This window comes from Prionailurus bengalensis, chromosome C1, assembly GCF_016509475.1.
Source record: "Prionailurus bengalensis isolate Pbe53 chromosome C1, Fcat_Pben_1.1_paternal_pri, whole genome shotgun sequence".
NCBI classification, from domain to species: domain Eukaryota; kingdom Metazoa; phylum Chordata; class Mammalia; order Carnivora; family Felidae; genus Prionailurus; species Prionailurus bengalensis.
In genome coordinates, this window is record NC_057345.1 from 148,241,693 (window position 1) to 148,264,173 (window position 22,481).

Below are 22,481 nucleotides of genomic sequence, written 5' to 3' on the forward strand. Positions count from 1 at the left end.
TCTTTCTAGACTGTCCTTGCCTCAACCCTCACAGCCCTCATTACACTTTCATATACCACTTTGTTAATTTTCATTCACAGCACTTATCATAATTAATAATTATATGTTCATACCCGTGTGTGCTTTTGAACATCTGTCTCCTCACTAGACTATAGATTCTGTGGTAGCAAATTCTACAGTCAATTTTATTAACTACTACCAAGTAGATGCACATTAAATATCACTAAATTCAAAATTTCCCTGAAATAATCAGCTCAATTTAAGTTTAAATTCTGAAGAGTTAGCTATCACTCCCAAGTCCCAACACACAAGCACATACACACTGCAAAGAAATAACAGGATTAAGATATTTATCATCTCTGTGACTTTAATCTCTACCATTTAGTTTGGGTACTAATAGAAGTCAGCAGTCATGGGGCGCCTGGGTGGCGCGGTCAGTTAAGCCCCCGACTTCAGCCAGGTCACGATCTCGCGGTCCGTGAGTTCGAGCCCCGCGTGGAGCCCTGGGCTGATGGCTCAGAGCCTGGAGCCTGTTTCCGATTCTGTGTCTCCCTCTCTCTCTGCCCCTCCCCCATTCATGCTCTGTCTCTCTCTGTCCCAAAAATAAATAAACGTTGAAAAAAAAAATTAAAAAAAAAAAAAAAGAAGTCAGCAGTCAATAAACTTCAAAATCAAGAATCTTTCTACTATTTAAAAAAAAAACCCTAAAAGACTAAAATTAAAAGACTATCACCATTGGCAATTTTTCCTGTCACAAAGCCAACAAAAGCCCATGCCCCAAAATACATTTTAACATATTATGATCATACAAGCAAAATTAATACATTGATATTAGGCTCATAAATGGAAAACAGGAAAAAAAAATTATAAAGTTAATCTCCCATTCTAGTCTGTTTATAGGATAGATAGCTCAAACCTGCCACAAGAAAAAAAAAATCTTTGGAAAAAAATATGAGGATCGCTACTGGTTGCCATTTTGTTCAGTGTCTGGAGTGTCTCTGCGAGCCAGTTAATTCAGCTATTAAAACAGTACATCTAGGGGCGCCTGGGTGGCGCAGTCGGTTAAGCGTCCGACTTCAGCCAGGTCACGATCTCGCGGACCGGGAGTTCGAGCCCCGCGTCGGGCTCTGGGCTGATGGCTCGGAGCCTGGAGCCTGTTTCTGATTCTGTGTCTCCCTCTCTCTCTGCCCCTCCCCCGTTCATGCTCTGTCTCTCTCTGTCCCAAAAATAAACAAAAAACGTTGGAAAAAAAAAATTAAAAAAAAAAAATAAAACAGTACATCTAAAAGGAAAGGGGAAAATAATGTAGAAAGGAGAATGTTCTGGAATAAATTCCCTGGTCATATTTTAATTATTAAAAAAAAATCAGTATCCCAAAGTCCCAACTTGAGGCCTCAAGGATCTATTCCCAACTTTAAAATACACTGAAAAGAAAATATTGTTTTTAAAGGTAAATTTTCAATTATCCTGCTCTCAAGTATTTCGGCGTATGAAGTTTCAGATGTAGGTTGGCAAAAAAGAGGGACTGGTAGTGGAAAAAGAGAGGAACAATAATTCAATAGTTTGGGGATGCCTCACTCCACTGGCTTTCACACTTTTTGGTCTCAAAATAACTTTACAGTCTTGAAAAGTATTGAGCCCCTTAAGGAGCTTGCCAATGTGAGCTTTATCTATCAATATTTACTCTATTAGAAATTTAAACTGAAGAATTTTTTAATACTGTATTTGTTTTAAAATAACATTAAACATGCTGGAGTGCAAAGGTGATTCAGTCAGTTAAGGGTCCAACTCTTGATTTCGGTTCAGGTCATGACCTCACAGTTTGTGAGACTGAGCCCTGTGTTGGTCTCTAGGCTGACCATGCACAGCCCAGGTGAGATCCTCTCTCTTTCTCTCTCTATGCCCCTCCCCCATTCATGCGCACACCTTCTCTCTCTCTCTGTCCCTCTCTCTCAAAATAAATAATCAAATAATTGTTTGAAAATAGAAATAAAATAACAATAAACATACTACCCTGTCCAAAAAAAGGTAGTAAGAAAAGTGGCATTATTTTCCATTTTTGCAAATCTCTATGTTTGGCTTAGTAGAAAACAACTGGATTCTCTTATATAATTCTGCATTCAATCTGCTATGCCATGTTGTACTTGTTGAAGTACATATAGAAAATACAACCTTACACATATGTATCAGAGGAATCAGAGAGATGATTGATATATAAACATTCTTGGAAGGACCTCTTGGAACCACTGAGAACATCACAGAGACTCCACGAAATTCTGGACACTGAGAATCATTGCCCTACTCTTTTAAATGTTCATTTTTTCTACCATACCAGACAACCAGATGGTACCTGATATTTTAAGATAAGCATTTACCCAATACATGACAAAAATGTTACTGTTCTATAGCTTTAGAAATCTCATTAACTTCTCTATCATCAAAGAAGTCAACAAGTCTAATGGTCAAGGAAGAAGGCATTAGACTTTTGTTTGGAATGTAGGAAGAATACTTTATGTCCACAACTAAGTATTTTTTACATGTGACATAAAACCTGTGATAAGAAGGTACTCAACTGTTCATCTACTTTGGTTGAACCAAAATCCATATGCAATGTTCTACGGTTAGCTAACTGAAAAATCATAGACTACTGGGGATTCCAGTTTATTATCTGAAGGGTACAGAGTATAAATTTTTGCCTCCAGTATATGTCATCTCCTTTCTTTTCTGGGATAAGGTCTTCTATCCCTAGTAATTGATCTGTCTTTCCTTTAGACACAAGGGAAAGAGCTATTCAGAAAAAGTTTAAGGACCCACCCATGTTAACTAAGGTATCCTCTTTAAATCAAAACCATCTCTTACAATGTCTCAGGACTACTCTCTTAGTTAGGAGAAGGAACAGCCCCATGATTTTCTGCTACAAACAGGTATATCACCAGGGCAGAACAGATCCACTTTCAAAATCCCCTGGTACTTTTTAAACTCCATTTATAGATCAGACATATCCAGTCAAAGAGCTCAATTTCGAACACATGTGGGCTTGAGACCAAGTGTGGCACTTGTTTTACGCATCACAATTTTACAGCTGGACAGGAGCCAGAGACACATTGTAATACATTAACTCCTCTCCCCCCAAAATCACAAAACGCTTTGATATTGATCACAGAATGAACAAGAGGATAATACACTTCTATATTCAATTTTTGGAACTCATATTAAGCAATCTCGTTGCTAATCCACTATTAGAACAAAGGATATTCCTAAAACCTAGACTTAAGGACAGCAAACAGCTTGTTATCTGCGATGTTGGAGATGAAGGAAAATTGTAAGGTGAATTAAGATACTTTCCCATCAGAAAGGTCTACAAAATGTTCATTGTCTGGACCGGTCTAAACTCATTTGGTCTGTCCATTTGTTCAACACATAATTTACTGAGTACTTACTTAATAGGGACTTTCTTGATACTCTCCTCAATTCATCTTCTAACAATCTCCAAGTTAGAAAGAATCTTAAAAGCCGAGATTGTACACCCACCTCTCCCAATTTTGAATAACTTTTACACCATCTACATGCGGTTGTTCTCTCATCACTGGTGAGAGTTGTCACTACTTTTCCAGTTTTTTTCTTTGTATTTCTTTATTGGTCTCTGCCATGCCTTCCATTAGGAAAACAAATTCAGTCTCTTTAATATAAAAGGTAGAGGCAGAGCAGGAAAAGGAGCAAGAGTAATTCTGTTTTCTCTTGTTATCTGTTAACATTACATAGTTATCACCCTAACAGTAGTGGCACATACTAACTAGCCAGGCACTGTGCTTAGAGATCATATGCACTGTCTCATTCAATCTCTCCCTCAAACACTCTAAAATAATACTCATATTAATCCCATTTTACAGATAAGAATGAGTGGGTAGAAGTAACTTGCTAAAGGACACAAGATTAAACCCAAGACCACCTGACCAGAGTTCAGGTGTTATTAAACCATGACTTACAACCTTCATTAAACCAGCCAGCCACAGTTTAGCAATGTGTGTTTGTCATCCTTAACATTTTATCCAAGTTTCAACACATTCTGTGCTTTAACCATCTTGATTTTCCTCTTAGAAAATAATCTTTACTCACGGCTATTTGGACCATCTTTCAATCATGCCCTCTTTCCGTCGCTCTAACCTCAAAATTAATTTCATAGGCTCTGCAAACTCAGATTATCTCTGCACTCCTGAAAACAAGATCTAAATGTGAAAGGAAAACCAAGCCACTCTGATACTGTTCATCAAGTTGTTTCCATCTCCCACCTCTCAATCCACTCTCTGGTTCTCCTGTAGCTCACATCTCAATATGAAAGCAGAAATTAGTGTAAGCCAGGCACATTTGGGACAGAGTTAGTAGTAAGACAAATTCTGGACATAAAACTTTGCAGGAGGGTATACTTAAAACAACCACCCCCAAGTAGGACAAAAATCATCCATTATGTACCAACAATTCTGTCTCTTCTATGCTCAACAGGCAGAGAGACAACCCAAGGACAGCTTGCTCGCAACTACCTGGACCTGTGGAAGGGGTGAAAAGAGGGCTGTCAGTTACGCTGGGAAGAAAAAAAAAAAAAAAAGCTAACCCGAAGCCATCATACCATAAAAGTCAGGGACTTTTCTCCAGTTCACAAATGACCTGTGAAATATATTTAACACCACACTGTGTCTGAACTGGCAATGTGTAAGTTGCCAGGGCTTGGTTTTATATAGACTTCACTGCTGCTGGAGGGTTTCTGGTGGGATGTTACTTTCAGAATATTAGCATGTAATTTGATCTTCCGCGATAGATGAATACAAATAGCTTCTTGGACAAGTCCTATAGAACTGAAACCCAGCCCCTGGATCAGTCCATCCTGTAGTTAGAGGAAATAATTACAGATTATTTCAGGAAAGAAAGGGTTTTGACTGAAAGAGTTACACTACAAACATTCCAGCTGTGACAGATGGACCCAAGATAAGGCTTGGAAAGGAGGGGAAAAGAACAATATAATCTGAACGGGCTTTGGGGGGTGGGGAAGATGAGCCTTCATTGAATGAAAAGTGAAAGGTTTAAGTTAGGCTAGCATGTAAGAACCAAAGAGTCCCCAGTAAATTTATTTTAAATGTATACAGGACGAAACTGACTTTGCTGCACCCCTACCCAATTTACAGATAATACTAAGTAAAGCTTCTGAGATTTTGATGTTGTGATCACCCACTGCATGCCTTACTGGTATCCAAAGACTAGGTTTTATTTCAACACGCTTGACTGCATGGAAACTGTCCCTCATTTTCCACTTCGTTCCCTGTGTATCAAATAGCCATGGCTCTCCTGCTTTGTTTCAACTTACAGGACCCCATCAACTCCCAGCTGTTTTGTTATATTCTCCTAGGTAGCTCAGGGCTCATGCCTCTCCCTCTAGTTCACATACTATGACTGGAACGATTTTTCCTTTTTTTTACCCAGTGGTAGGAAGGACCCTGTTATCCCTAGTCCCTCCCCCCACCACTGGCCCGAGACAAAACTTGTGGATGCCCAACTGTGGAGTCCATCTAAAATCCCACTTCCTCCCTAAATCCTCAGTCAGATGCTGCCTCGACCCTCTGTCTTCTCATTTCTAACTATGCCTGAAGTTTCCCCTTTCACCTAATAGTGCAGACTTTTGTACCCATTACTGGACAAATGGTGTTTCAGGCAACTACTGTCTGATAAAACTGTCCCAATTCTAAGGCTAATATGATTAACCTATAATAATTTGAAGGCTGGAGGGAAGACTAGGATGAAATAAAAGAGACACCAGTACCAAGGAGGTATCTCTCTCTCATTTTTTTTTTTTTTTTTTTTACATTGGAGACACTAGAGCATATTTCTGTGGAGGTTAAAAAACAAAAACAAAAAAGAAACAATAAAACCTCAAATAAACCCACCCTTTATACGCCAGCCTGACCAGAACCTTCCTTCCCATCCATACTACCTACACACTCAAGCCTATTCCCACCTCAGACCTTCCCGCCCTCGCCCCTACATTATATTACACTGCCAAATTTTCTCCTAGCACTTAGCACTGTGAAATCTGTTTTGCTGATTTATTAGTTCACGTTATTATGTTCCCCCCTCTCCCATCCCTCCTTCCCCCACTTGTCAAAATATAAGTAATGGGGCACCTGGGTAGCTCAGTGGGTTGAGCGTCCGACTTTGGCTCAGGTCATAATCTCATGGCTCATGAGTTTGAGCCCCACACTGGGCTCTGTGCTGACAGCTCAGAGCCTGAAGCCTGCTTCAGATTTTGTCTCCCTCTCTCTCTACCCCTCCCCTCCCTGCTTGTGCTCTGTCTGTCAAAAATAAATAAACATTACATATATGTATATATTATATATTACACATATATATATGTATTTAACACAAGAGTAAAAAATAAACATTACATATATATATATATATATATATATATATATACATATATTTAATATTTAACACGAGAGTAAAAATTCTACCTAACTCATGGCTACATTGCCATGCCTGGCACATACTGGGCACTCAATATCAATTAAGACACGGTAACTTTAACTTCTTAGTCTATGCTATACTTTGGTTCAGGTGGAGAGAGGGAGGGGAGGTTTAAGGAATTGTATACAGCCTGGCAAGGAAATGACTGGGGGAGGGTAATACTCCTCATTCTCAATTTAATATGGTAGCAACCAGGTATTTGAGATAAATGAAAAGATCTCCTTTGTAACTTGGATTTCAGCTTTCCAAGGTGTCATCCAAGAGAAGCAGCCAAACAAAAAGTCGGCTGGCAGACTCCGGGTATACCAGACAACTCCCTGGTGGACAATATCCCATTTGGAAAGGACTGCATGGAGCTCTAGTTGCAGATACCAGCCGATCTGCCCAGAGCCATCCCCAGTGACCTCTGAGACAGCTTCTGTAGCTTGAAAATACATCTTCTACAAGTCAGAAATTGACATATTATCTCCTCCTCCCACCCCCAGTCTTCTAACAGTTATTGATGCTATTTGGAAAGCCATGCTTCCATGCCTATTAATAACCTCCAGAAAGAACCCCAAGGAAGTGTCAAGAGAAAAACAGATCTGGCTGGTGGAAGCCAAAGACTCAATCAGAGTTACAATTAGCAATTAATATATTTGAACAAAAAAAAAAAGTTGTAACATCTTCGGTATCATAGGTTATCTGTCCAGGAGGCTTACAACAAAATACTCTGCCAATGAATTCATGAAATGTTCAGTCAAAAATACTGGTCTTTACAGAAAGGAGCACTTTTAAAGGACCCCTTATCTGTTTAAACAGACCAGCACCAGCTACTATCTTTATCTACACAGCAATGATTCCGTGGAATTTTGCTTACAAGACTGATATCATTAAACCTTTATAGTTATTTACATCTTTGTCAAGTTTCTTCAGGTGACCCCTCAAAGAGCAACTAAATCAACCTACTCTAAAATAATGGAGTAACTAATTAACAATCTCTACAAAGACTTCTCTTAGTGGTCTTCTTCCTCTCCCCTCCCCGGACTAGAATGTGATTAATGGAATTCTCTCACAACTTAGCTTGAAATATGCTTTTGCCAGTTGAGCAGCTAAAGCAGAATCAGATAATTGTGGTATGACTCAACAAATGCACAGCTGTTCATTTAAATATATCCATCAAAAGTATAAATACGATCATGAGAAAGAAAATGGAACTGTGTACACAGGGACAGTGCACAAGTCGAACGGGTTAGCACTGAAGTAACCACAACAGACAACAAGGAGGAGAAGGGGAGTCACGGCTGGGAGAGGTTCTGCATCCCGGGCAGAGAGAGACCAGAAAACCGAAGGAACTGAAAAACCACCTGCCCAACCCCAAACACTCCGTGACCTAAAAAAGAAATTAATGGCAAGTTAAACGTAAAAATAAATGAGTTCTACTACGTGGGGAGAAAGAAATGAAATCTAGGAAATAGCTGATGCTCCCAAGTACTGTGAGGTAGAAAGCCTACAGGGTAGAAATGAGGAATCCAATCTGTTATTCAAAACAAAAAAGACCGAAGGCCGGCCCGAGGAAAACAGGAGGAACGGGATTGTCAGTCCTCTCCCCACAACCTTCTAAGACTGTGATTATGAAATCGTGAAATGTGGGAATCCCTCCAATAGTCCCAAAGCAAATAACAGAAAACTATCACCCCACACCAGGCAACACTTTTTAGAGGTTCCACGCACATGACAGTGCCCACCTGAGCACAAAGGAAAGGAAACCAAGAAAAAGAAATCAGAGACTGTGAAGAGGAACAAAGAGAGCCCTGAATGACAAAAACAAGTGCCTGGTCAGTCCTGCAGACCCCATTCCTTCCTTCTTCCTCAGGGATGGGCCCTAAGGCCTGATGGAACTTGAGAAGCAAAGGTACTGAAGACCTGGGCGCCTCTCCTCTTTTAATACGTAATTCAAAATAATAACAAGTAAAAGGAACATCTATTCCATGATGATGATTTCCAAGCTTTCCCTGAACCATCAAAAATCAAGTTCTTGCCAAAAAATAATCTCTCCAGTTGAGGGGTGGCAGATGCCCATGTTGAGCCTGACCATTCGGCCATCTTGCCTGGGGAACCATTCATGTTCTCCATTTTAACAGACAAACCTCTTCTATTATTGTAAGTGACAGCTATTTGGACACCACCTCCTACCTCAGGCCCTAGTCCTCCCACATTGACCCTCTTCATCCTTCATAGAAAACTTTCTAGCAAGAGCAATCTGCTCCTTCCATGTGTTCCCACTCCTCTATCCAATCCATCACTGAAGTGCCTCTTGTTAAGGGTCTCTTTGTAGACCTTACCTTATCCTTCATATCTGTAAGGGATCTGAGATTTTGATTCGATTGACCAGACATGAGGCCCAGGAACCCCCCAAGCCCTCAGCAATTCAGGTGGTGCTGAGAATAGAGGGGGGGCTCACTTGCCCATTCTGCAACATGGTGGTGCTGATGACCCCTTTCTGTCCCTGGGTTCCTCCCTGGCTGGGATTCTGAGGCTCCACTCTCCCTAGATCTTTACTTTTATGGTTTGGACCTTCTCAGTTTCCTTGGATGGGGTTTTCCTCTTCTGCCACTCATCCCTGAAATCTTAGTTTCCCACAGGGCCTCACATCTCTGCTCCCTCTTCTCACTCAAGATGGTACCCAATTCCTTAGCATCAAGGCCACCGAGCTAAGACTGAACCACCAGGTGGAGAATGGGATCGCCCATTCATTACTCATATACTCCTATCCTTATCACCTTCTTCTCCTACCATATGTCCTTGTCTTTCCATTGTTTATAAAATTAATTTAAAAAATTGTATTAGATATTTCTAATTACGTAGAAACTGAGAAGTATTTAAAAAAACCCAATTTTTGACCCCCCAGGTTTAATCATAAGCACCATCCTACCATCTAGTTTCAAAAATAAGTGATCTTATTTCCTCTGTTCTGCCCATTTTCTTCCTGTGGTATTTTAATGAGCATCCCAGATGTCACATCATTTCACCCGCAAATTCTCTCACAAATAAGGACTTCTTCTAAATACAACTATAAAATCAACATCTCACCTAACAAAATTAAAAGTATCCCTCTTCCAAATATCATCTAAAAGCTAATCAGTGTTTCAATTTGCCTGATTTTCAACTATAAACATCCCCTGCATTCCCCCCCCCCCACAAAAAAAAATTACAGGGAAAATGGGGATAGCATACCAATAAGTTGTTTTCACTGCTTTCCGTTATTATAACGAGAGGTTCAGTGTTAGGATTGTGGCAGTACTGAGAATACTCTGTATAATGTGGCAGAAAGCAAATGAGTTACTATGGTATATTCGAATTCTAGCATCTCCCGCTGTTTCGGAGAACCAGAAATCTGTGTGTGAAATAAAGGAAATATACATGTAATAGAGAAAAGGTTAAGTAAGAACCATATAAACTCAATTTGAATTGGAAGCACCAGTATGAACTTGCGAAGTATTCTATATATAGTTATCCTTTGTCTACTAAAAGGCCTAGAAACAATGACCTAGGCAGTATGTATTCCTAGTGCCCAGACAGTGGAGTTAAAACACCACTTCTCACTAAAAGAAAAAGAACAAGTTGAATTGAACCATGGTTACCATCACCAAATCCAGCCAGTAGGAAATTAGAGATCAAATGGATGAGTTCTTCAACAGATAACCTATAAGGAAAGAAGGAAAGGAAAGGGTTGCTGAGGGAACCTGAGGTTTGAGAGACTTAAAAGACATAAAAGGATGCTCAAGACTAGAGTACAGGGGCTAGGTATGCACACATGGGTGATAAAACCATAAAGAAAGGCAACAGAGCAATTATTACAGAAGTGAAGAAAGCAGTGACTTCTGGAGGGAGAGAGGGGCTATGTCTGGCCTGGGACACACCAGAGGCTCAAGAGAAACTGCTAATACTCTCTCTCTTGATCTGTGTGGTGGTCACAAAAAATATTCCCTTTATAATAATTACCTAAACTATGCATGGTTTATGTGGATAGCTGTGTTTGATCTTATAATAAAAAGATAAAAAGAAGACCAAAGCAGAATGTATGCTGTTAAAAAACAAAAACAAAAACAAAAAAAAGGGCACATTCATGATAAAACACACACACAGACTCACATGCATGCTCGCTCGCTCTCTCTCTCTCTCTCTCTCTCTCTCTCTCTCTCTCAGGAAGTAACAGCACTGTGTATCATATATATACACAAAAATCTCCCCAGTTCTGTGACATAAATAAGGTTTTGTAAATAAACTTTTGAAATATCAACTATTTTTTATCTTCAACATGAAAACTGTTTTTGCAAGTTCCAAGTTTATTAACTGTTAATAGAGAAATAGGCATGAGTTAGCTAGTCATAATCAGAAATCAAGTATTAAATAAAATTAATACATCGTATGATAGGTTGGTCCTTCCTCTCTCCTCCTTCAATTATATAAGTTTCACGGGCCAAGGATATAGGAAGATTGTAGAGTCCAGATCAATGTTTCCCAATCACAGTGTAAAGCTATCATCAAGCAACAAAAATTAAAATCATAAAGATGTGAGCCCTCATATATATACATATAACAATCCCGATAATGATATAAGCAGGTGTTCTTCTTACAGGGGAGAGAGTGGCGACTAGATATGATTATTTTAAAGTTCATGTATTTTTAATTTATTTTTATTATTTTTTTTTAATTTTGAGAGAGATAAAGAGTAAGCAGAACAGGGGCAGAGAGAAAGGGAGAGAGAGAATCCCAAGCAGGCTCCACACTCAGCACGAAGCCGGATGTGGGGCTTGATCTCACAACAGTGAGATCATGACCTGAGCCACAATTAAGAGTCAGACACTTAACCAACTGAGCCACCCAGGCACCCCAAGTGCCCATATACTTTTTAAAACCTCACACATGAAAATAGACATGAATGAATATTCTGTGAAATGGCACTTTAAAATTCCACCAAATGGAACTTAAAGAAAATATGAAAATTCTGCAAAATGGAACTGCCCCCATCACAAGGAGTAACACCCATAAGCTCTGAGAGTTAAAAAGCTGTGATCCTGGTACATGCATGGGCATATAGATCAGTGAAACTAAATGGATACCCCAAAAATGGACCAAGATGTACAGGAGAATATAGAATACAAAAGAAATCAAAGAAGAAAAGTTGGGACTTTCAGTAAAATTGGAACAACCAGCCAGTGTGACAGAGACCACTAATTTCTCACTAAAATTCCTTCTTGGCTGCTTCTTGGGCACATGCTGACCCACAGAGACTGCATTCCCCACTCTCCCTTGCAGCTTGATGCACCCCAAGACCACGTTCTCACCAATGGAAGTATAAGTGGTGTATGTGCAACTTCTGATCACTTGCCCTGGACTTTCTCCATTGTCCTTTGCATGGAGGGAGCCCAGATACAGGAGCAACCCATCTATGACCATGCAGATAAATACTGGACAGAAGGAACATAAGTCTCAATGACCAGTGGATAGGGGCTGGTCTGCTGACCTGGTTTGCTCACACCGGTACCTTTAGGTGAGGACAAAAATCAACTTCCATGTTCTTTGAACCATAGCATATCCCCTGGTTACAGCAACTCAGCCTTATCCTAATTAATAGAGAAAAATTAAGTTGGATTCATACCTAACATTCCAGATGGATCAAAGATTTAAACCTAAAAAACACCGAGCCACATGACATGCAAGGGACCATGAGATAGATTTTTAGTTTAGAAATGGAAAAGGTCTTTTTCCTGTGATACGAATTCTTGAAGTCACAGAAAGTTTGATTATATATGTAGCGCTACAAATGTTTTTGAACATCTTTTATTGACTGTCTCTTCCACTACAATGTAAGCTCCATGTAGCAAGAATTGGGATCTGTTTTCTTCACTATTATATATACACAGCTGCCCAGAACAAGTGCCTAATATATAAGAGGCATTCGATAAGTATTTGCTGAGTGAATAAATTGGTATATTTAAGTATACACGATTTTAAATAATATGCACAGCACAATAATTATTTCTGTGTAAATGACAAAACATAAATATCACTTGTCACACTTAATTTTGTTAATGCATAGGAACACCTATGAACTGATAATAAAAAAAAATCAATAACCCAATAGGAAAATAGACAAAGGACACCAACATACAAGGAACACAATTGGAAAGTGTTTAAAATTATGAAAAGATGCTCGATGTCAACGGAAATAAAAATGCAAACTAAAGCTACATTAAACTGTCATTTCTCACCTATCTATTTGGCAAAGAAAAACACCTTTGACAATCATACTGTGATCAGCAAGGGTATGAGGAAGCAGTGTTCTCATCCACTGCTGTTGAAATCAAAAACTCCACAAGCTCAATGAGCAGAGCAACTTGGCAATAAATTTATACAAAATTTAAAAAGCGTGTACCCTTTTACATAGCAGTTCTACTGCAAGAAATGGATCCTACAGATATGTTCGTGACCCTGTTTGAAATATTATATGTACAAGGTTATTCCCTACAGCCGTGTTCACAATAAAAAATAAACTAGAAGGGATCTAGATGGCCATCAACATAGCACTGGTTAAGTAAATTACAGCACTGGTCCACAGTAGAATACTAGGCATCCATTAAAAAAGAATGCAGTATTGGGGTACCTGGGTGGCTCAGTCGGTTGGGCGTCTGACTTCTGCTCAGGTCATGATCTCGCACTTTGAATTTGAGCCCCGTGTCGGGCTCTGTGCTGTCAGTGGGGAGCCCACCTCGGATCCTCTGTCCCCCTCTCTTCCTGCCTTTCCCCCACTCACTCATGCTCGCTCTCGCTCAAAAATGAACATTTAAAAAATTAAAAAGAAAAGAATGCAGTATTAATATGGAAGATCTTCCAAGAAATTTTATCTCAGTGAAAAAAAGCACAAAATAGTATATATTGTTACCATCTGGGTTAAAACACACACACACACACACACACAAAAGAAATTGCAATAATCTGTAGGTTATGTGTTGTATATTATATATGCCCTGAAATCTCTGAAAGAAAACACAAAAAACTGGTAGGAATTTTTGGTAGGAATTGCCTCTAGGAAGAATAATTGGGCACTTGGGAGATGGGGAGGAGTGAGGCTTATTTTTTCTCACTTTTGTACCTTTTTAATCTTATAAACATTGATTGTATCACCTCCTGAATATAAATATTTTACCAAGTAAAAACATTACAAATATTTATCTCTAACCCCTAGAAATCTGAACACTTCTCTGGTGATTCTTAACTGTCAAACACACTTGGAAAACCAGTGAGCTGAACAATCTTAACCCTGTTTCATAATTAAGAATCACAGGGTTAGCAATTAACAAACACCATCATCTCCTACTCGTTCAAACAAATACATATGCAAAATAAAGTCAGTCTCTTAGTTCCGTCCCTGTTATTCATTACTTCCTCTTAAAACTAATTCAACCTCATGCCCACCTTAAATGGGCATGAAAATATTTCAAAATGCTCCAAGGATGGCAGCCAGAACCAACAATTCCACTAATATATTAACACAGCCTGGTGCCTAAGAAGTTCCTTGCAGTCACATAGAAGATGAAAAATTGCCATAACTGTCACCTGGGCAACAATCCAAAGCTGTGCATCATCTGCCTTGGAAAATAAAAACTCACATCGTTAAGACTAAAAGTCCAATGTCAACAGCCGTGGCTTTTGTTTTCTGCCTAATGCGAAAGGTCTCCCCCCGCACCCCCCTTTAAATTATAGGCTAACCCCTCACTTGAGGACCGGTTATTACGTTACAGCCTTATAAGGAACACTAAGCAGTCATTATTTAGACTGACATTCTGCTTAAAAGGAAAAATTCTTCTTGAAAGGGAAAATGTCCACAACTTATCAAGTGGAAGGAAAAAGCAACTTGTAAAACAAAATGTATAGTCATGTTCATCAAGCTTTCAACATAATGAATATGCATACTGTTTGTAATACGATAAGATCTGTGTATGAGTAAGTATGTGTTTCAAATTATCAGCTATGGGCAAAAGAGCAAAGACAGAGAGGAAATTTTACCTGTACCTATGTCTGTATTTTACATTGTTTTGTAATACTTGCAATTAAATAATCAAAAATAAACTATTTATATAAAGAATAAAGTTTTTAAAAATAGTAAATTAGACTTTCCTTTAAAAAAACAAAAACAAAAACAAAAACGTCGGACAGGTACTGGAAACTTTCCAAAAGTGTTGAACCAAGGAGGCTGCATAGACCGACCCTTACAAGCCTTAACCCTGAGTTACGTGTTTCTGTGTCTATGTGCAAGTTTCCAACCATATCTGAGCAACCTGAACATTCAGCTCAAGAGACACACCCACCAATATTTAGCACTTCAGGCCTCCCCTCACAGAAACATCTTATAGACTCTATTCTAAAGTAGGTATTTTGGGGTGCACAGCTGACTTTGTCAGTAGAGCATGCAACTCTTTTTTTTTTTTTTAACATTTATTCATTTTTGAGAGACAGAGAAAGACAGAGTATGAGCGGGGAAGGGGCAGAGAGAGAGGGAGACTCAGAATCTGAAGCAGGGTCCAGGCTCTGAGCTGTCAGCACAGAGCCTGATGCGGGGCTCGAACTCAAGAACTGCGAGATCATGACCTGAGCCGAAGTCGGACGCTCAACCAACTGAGCCACCCAGGTACCCAGGCACCCCTCTTTCTCTTTTTTTTAATGTTTATTTATTTATTTTGAGAGAGAGAGAGAGAGAGAGAGAGAACAAGCATGAGCAGGGGAGGGGCAGAGAGAGAGGAAGAGAGAGAATCCCAAGCAGGGCTCAACCTCACAAACTGTGACATCACGAACTAAACTGAAATCAAGAATCGGGTGCTTAACAAACTGAGCCACTGAGGCACCCCAAGCATGCGACTCTGGATCACAGGGTTGTGAGTTCAAGTTCCACACTGGATGTAGAGGTTACTCAAAATAAAATCTTTAAAATAAAATAAAATAAAAATATTTGTATTCCCCTATAGCTTAACACAATGATAGCAAGACTGCTTTATATAGATTTCAAAATACTCCATAGGAAGCATATTATGAAAATGTAGTTCTGGAAAAGGTAAAAGTATGGAGACAATAAAAAGATCAGTAGTTTCCAGGGAGTGACTGGGGGAGAGAAGAATTATTAATAGATGGAGCACAGAGGATTTTCAGGGCAGTGAAATTTTTCTGTTCGATACTGGAAATGGTGGATAGGGTCATTATACATTTGTCCCCAACCTATAGAACAAACAACACCAAGAGTGAACCCTAATGTAAAACCATGGGCATTGGGTGATAATGATGTGTCAACACAGGCTCAACAACTGTAATTAATGTACCACTACACTGATACAGTAGTCCCTCCTTATCCATGAGGGATATGTTCCAAGACCTCCAATGGATGCCTGAAACCATGGATAGTACCGAAACCTATATATGCCACGTTTTTTTCTTACACATACATACCTAAGATAACGTTTAATGTGTAAGTTAGGCACAGGAGAAGATCAACAACAACTAATAGTGAAATAAAACAATGACAACATACAGGACTATAATAAAAGTTATGTAAACGTTTTCTCTCTCTCTCTCTCTCTCAAAATATTTTCTATGCACTATACCTCACCCTTCGTGTGGTGATGTGAGATAATAAAATGCCTACATGATAGGATGAAGTGAGGCGAATGACGTAGGCATTGTTACCTAGCATTAGGCTACTACTGACCTGCTGACCACATATCAGAAGGAGGATCATCTGCTTCATCTGCTGACCATGGCTGACTATGGGCAACAAACCATGGAAAGCAAAGGGGCAAAAAAAGGGGGTCCTGCTGCAGTGGGAGAGGTTGTGTATGGGGCCAGGGGGTACAGGAGAACTCTCTGTACTTTTTGCTCAATCTTGCTGTCATTCTAAAACTGCCATGAAACATAGTCCATCTGAAAGAGAAAAAAAGAAAAGTGGCCCCGTAAGGGGGAAAGAACGGGAGAAGTATTTCGTATGTAGGGAAATATTGATAATATTGAAATAAACTGGCCAAAGTTAAAGAATAACCGAGCAGCTCCACCACAGAGACAGAGAGAGAGAAGCCCATCTTCAAGGCAACTCAAGAATTAAGCACTATGAGGCTAGAGCCCCAACCTTTTTATACTGGATTCATACAAACCAACGAAATAATCACTGTGGCTAAGAATTTACCGTGTAGATTTGATCTCTGCCAAAGAGCATTAAACGAGGTGATCTGTTGAAATGGCTCTAGAGCTGGCTCTGGCAATGCTGCTCCGGAGAGCTCCTGGGTAAGCTGACTCAGCTACCTTAGGGCTGGTGCCCCGTCATGTCGCGCCACGGTCCCTCGGGCAGGGCGCTCTGGTTCAGAGCTCCGCTCTCTCGTCCCCCATTCACTGGAGACCAGCGGAGTGGGAGAGGTGCTCCTCGAGTCTCCTGGAGGAAAAAGCTTCCCAGTAGTTCTGCTCCGGCAATGTGACACTCACAAGCGGCTCCGAGCTGCAGTTGGGGAAAAAGAAAGAACACCAGCTAAGAGAAGAAAATTCCGCAGTGGTGAGTGTGCTGGCTCAACGTGCACACCTGACAAGCCTTTCAGTTGGGGCCCCAAAACTAAGGCCAATTTACAACTGAGGCAAATATGGAAGGAGCTGAAAAACAATGACACGCAGGATGTTGGTAAACTTCAAAATCAAGTTCTTTCAAAGCCCATATACCATGGACTCCAGCCCATTACAAAAACAGCAAAAAAAAAAAAAAAAAAACACAAAGGCTTTGTACATATTAATTATTATATGTACTTGGTTAAAAACAAAACCACTCAAACGGTACACAGGTATAGAATGAAAGTCTCTCTCCAGACCCCCAGCTGCTCCTAGATAGCCCATTGCACCAGAGTAACCCGTTCCTTGTGTATCCCACCCAGAAGCAATCTGGTTTAAGTCCACTTCCAACCCATTCTCAGTCATAGACAGAACTAGTTCAAAGGCTCATAAAACAATAGTGGGGAAAGAACAACAAGCGGAAGGGAAGGGGTCTAGATAACTAACAAAAAAACACAAAGCCACCCAAGTTCCCCTTCCCTTTGGGAAGACTTTAAAAACATCAACATTTGCCAAAGGAAGAGGAAATTTTTATTAGAACCAAACCAAATTTTTCCATCCAAATAAGTCACACAAAACACTGAAGAACTTACTCCTTTCAAAAAAACAGCACCTTTTTTTTGTTTTTAACCTCAGGGAACATTTTGCCAAGAAAACGTTCATGTAAATAAATCTAAGCAGAAAACAAACCCAAAATACAGCATTCCTAAATAATTATTGGGAAGGAAAACCACATGAACCTTGAAATTCAAGGGGAATGCTTTACAACTAATACCAACTCTTTCCTTGCTTCAGTTTAAATGAAGGCTCACAACCAATTTGAAAAGACAGCCTAGCTATGTAAAAGGCACACAAAAAATAAGACAACAATATCTCCCCCATAGGAAAGTCAACCAGAAATTTTGCATTTTCAGCAATCATTTAGTGAAGTCAGAGGGTAAAAACCCATTTCTAGAGTGGACATCTGTAAAAACAGACTCATTCGTGAAGCAGCATCCACAACCTTCAGTTTCAGAACCAATTGCTAAAATCCCGGTGTTTTCCAAGCCGCTGGAGCCAGGGAAATTTGGTGGTCAGGGTCTCACATTGACGTTGCCTTCCCCTTGGGCAAAAAACTGTGTTTTAGAAGGGGGCCGCTGTTAAGCTACCCCGCCTGGCACTAACCATGTCTTTAAGTCATAGGTACTGTTTGGGAAGGGGCTTTAGACAATAGGAAAATAAGGAAACACGGGTGCATATTTTCCTGATTCTTTCAAAACAAGAATCATCCGAAGAACAGTCAGGAGATTGACTGTTTAATTACAAAGGTGCTTCTATTTCCCTTCCAACTCCCCAGTCTTACCTATTACCTTCACCGCAAGGAATTCCTTCAAGAGCGGGCTCAGCTTCTCCTGTCTCTGTTCAGCCTTCTCTAAGGATTCTTCTTTTGTCCAGATCTTTCCACTCCGATTCCTCCAGTATTTTTACTCTATATGACTCAACCTGGCACTTGATCCCCTGCCTTGAACAAGGTTTGTCTCACAGCCAATTTAAAACTAGAAGAGATTCACATATTATCCTTCTGCTATATCATTCCTTCCCAATACCTAACACATAGTTGGTGCTCAGGAGTTATTGGATAAAACTCTTCAAATTAAACGTAATTTAAGATTTGCTTTAGAGTTCGTCAGGCTCTCAACCATGGATTGAAGTCAAAACAGTGGTGTACCACAAGGAAGAACAGGTTGGCAGAAAGGGAGCTAAGTGGAGAGCAAATGCCAGAAAGTTAGGTCTTCAAACGTTCTACTCAGGACCCATCTCCCCACAAATATACTTCATGCCAATAAGCAAGCTTGGCAGAGCCTGAAAGGTAGTGGAAAGCAGTTATGCACAAAACCCCAAGAGTGATTAAAAAAATAAAAACAAACCAAAAGAAAGAGAGAGAAGAGAGGGGGTGAGGGGGAAGTGCTATAAAAATATCTATGTAGCAAACTTCAGCATCTTGTCCCAAAACTTCCATTAAGCTGAGTTTTTTCCTAAAATCTTAGCCAACTCATTTGTTTGGCTATTGAGGTTTAATTATTGGTGGCTAATCGTGCCATATGAAAATCTGACCCTTTATAGAAGCTAGAGGCACATTCCTGTGAAGTGGTGAAGGGTGAGAGCGAGGAAAGGGGAGAAAGAGAAATTAAAAAAAAAAAAAGTTCTTACTCCAAATGCGGGTTTAACATAGCAGTATATTTTTCTTTAATCCAATTTAAGAGAACATGCATAGTTTCTTAAAAGTTATTGTAATATGATGGGACCCGAGTAACAGGCAAGCATAAAAGATACTTAAAATCAAACAAGTTCTTGGCAGTCAACATAGCAGCTAAGCAACAGGAAGAAAAAAAAATTCAGGACAAGTTTCCTCAACTATTTAATTATAACTGTATCCTTGGCCTCCAGAAATTGTAGCTTCCAAATACTGAAAAGTCTTGTCCTTTCAAGACATCATCCCTTGTACGGTGATGGATGTTAAGGAAACTCATTGTAGTGATCACTTTGCAATATACATAAATTTCGAATCATTGTGTTATCTACCTGAAACTAAGATACTGTTTTATGCCAATTATACTTCAATTAAAAAAGGGGCGCCTGGGTAGCTCAGTCGGTTAAGCGTCCAACTTCGGCTCAGGTCGTGATCTCGCAGTCCGTGAGTTCGAGCCCCGCGTCGGGCTCTGGGCTGACAGCTCAGAGCCTGGAGCCTGTTTCAGATTCTGTGTCTCCCTTTCTCTCTGACCCTCCCCCATTCATGCTCTGTCTCTCCCTGTCTCAAAAATAAATAAACATTAAAAAAAAATTTAAAGGGGCACCTGGGTGGCTCAGTCGGTTGGGCGTCCAACTTCGGCTCAGGTCATGATCTCGCGGTCCGTGAGTTCGAGCCCCGCGTCGGGCTCTGTGCTGACAGCTCAGAGCCTGGAGCCTGTTTCAGATTCTGTGTCTCCCTCTCTCTCTGACCTTCCCCCATTCATGCTCTGTCTCTCTCTCTCTCTGTCTCAAAAATGAATAAACGTTAAAAAAAAAATTAAAAAATTAAAAATTAAAAATTAAGAATTAAAAAAAAAAAGACATCAACCCATACCTTCCCTGTTTATCTACCCAGCCCCATAACCCAAATAAACCATGGTGGATCTTGCTGTAAAATTACCGTTAACTGAAATTACTTTAAGAAGCACCATATGGTTGTAAGAACATGGACTTAGGGAAGAGCCAAACCCAGTTTTCCAACCCATTTAATGTGATCTTACCCAAATCATTTAACTTCTATGGGTTTCAGGTTCTTTCCCATGACACAGGGTAAATACCTTCCACCTTTGAAAGTTACTAATATACACCAGCTATCGTTTAGTGTGCCCTTAGTTCTAGAACCGTGCTAACCGCACACTTGCATTATCTGATTTAATCCTAACAGCACAAAAACTGGGGAAGGTGTTATTATTCCCCCTTGAAAGATAAGAAAACAATGTTAGAGAGGTTAAGTAAAACTGCCCAAGATCATAATTTTTAATAAGTGGCAAAACCAAGAATCAATTCAAGTTTTTCAGACTCCAAAATCTATGTTAATTGCCATTAAGTAAAATTGCATCGTGACTGTTTATAAGAACTGAGCTGAATGCTCATAGTAAATATTCTTAGTTCCCTTTCCTGTTTTCTACTCCTTAGAATAATAGAAAGTGCTAAAGCACTGTGGTAGGAACAGCATAAAGCACACCATTCCCAAACAATAACACAAGTCATCTACAAAATCACACTACAAATGTCCTCTTGTCTCACTACAACCAATGTCGAGTATCCTTGAAGAATAATCTATTCCAGACACTTCAATACATGAGAAAGACAGGTATGATTGCTTAGTAATGCTGGAGAAAGGCAATGGAGATATCAGCCGGTTCCCAAGATTACCACTTTCCCAGTGGAACAAATCTAGGTCACATGCCCTAGACAACTGATAAACTCAGGGGACACCATGGAGCAGGGAGAAAAAAAAAAAGAAAAAAAAAAAAAAAACAAGGAAAGCCATACAAAGCTGAGAAAAGATAAAAGCTGACTGAACCAGGAAGCAGAGAGGAGCATGGAGATATAGCAGATCCCCTTCTCCAGGCGTATCCAAATTCTCAACAGATACTAATCTTTGGGACTTAGGGATGAGAAATGGGAATTTCCAGGAATTTCTCCAGAATTCCCCAAATTATAGCTTTTCTTAAAATACTTCCAAATACTCTTTACTCATTATTATGGGTATATATATTTTTGTTTTTTAAATGTTACATATGTAAGAAATAGTGTTATTTACAAAGGATTGTAGCCTATAACAAATATTCAAATGCTAGGAAATGCCAGTGAACATTATTGGGTAGTATTCCAATAGCTGGCCAAATCCAGCCTGCAGTCTGTTTTGGTAAATAAACGTTTCACTGGAACACAGCCCCACTTGTTCATTTTACGTATAGTCTACGGCTGCTTTCACACTAAAACAGCAGAGCTGATAGTTCTGACAGAGTCCATATGCCTTGCAGGGCCTAAAATATTTACTATCTGGCCCTTTGGAGAAAAAGTTTGTTGACCTCTGAAATAACCTGCATTTGGATCTATGAGGAAGGTTAACCGCACTACCCCGAATCCCATGTGGCAGTTGCCATTTCCAAGACTTCTTCTGCTTCAGAAACATATTTCTTGGAATACCGCTCACAGGATTTGTATACAATATGCTATGTATATAAACTTATTTTATTTGCAACGATGACTCACTGGTAGCAGCAGACAGGGCCACAAACACATATTTATAACATAGCAACAGCTACAAGCAATCACGACCAGTTCTTTCCTCTGTGCTCCTACCCTGTCCTGGCTCTGGGCAATGTCAGTCTTGTCCTTCGCTCCACAGGTTCACGTTCAACTCAACATCAGTGGGTTCCTTCAGTCTACCACGGTCTCTATTGCTAATTGTTTAATTCTCACAGGAGAATTGCAACACGCTTTTTCCCGTTCACCTGATTGCTCCGGGGATCTGAAAAGACATAAATTTCCCAAGAAATCCCTGGAAGGAATTCTGCCATGGAAATAAACTATTCTCTTCAGGTGTAGCGAGACTGAGTCTAGATCACACTCACTGGACTTTTAAGGGATAGAAGAAAAAGAGTTGAGGAGAGGAGGGAGGATGAGGAAAAACAAAGTCTCCGGGATGTTTTAAGGAAAAGATTAAGGTCTGTCTCAAAGCCTAGAGAGAAGGGACACCTAAGTGGAGGTTCAGATGAAGACGACATTTCCTAAGGCGATGGCCCCAGTGACAGATTTAAGGCCCAAATATCCGAACTTAAGTTCTAATT

The 22,481-nt window shown here is 39.9% G+C and overlaps 1 protein-coding gene across 4 annotated transcripts in view; it reads right to left on the reverse strand.

Annotated features, from left to right (window-relative positions):
• The window catches only part of ACVR1 (activin A receptor type 1), a 141,452-nt gene that overhangs the window by 71,130 nt on the left and 47,841 nt on the right, over positions 1–22,481 (reverse strand). The window contains exons 1-2 of one of the 4 annotated variants that reach the window (XM_043576773.1): positions 16,727–16,846; positions 9,730–9,889 (exon numbers count right to left, since the gene is read on the reverse strand). The exons of 1 other annotated variant lie outside the window; for it this stretch is intronic. The gene's annotated coding sequence lies outside the window, so the exon portion shown is untranslated. Of the gene's footprint in view, positions 1–9,729; positions 9,890–16,726; positions 16,946–22,481 lie in introns of those variants that run through there. 2 more of the 4 variants (XM_043576772.1, XM_043576771.1) reach the window with 2 other exon arrangements.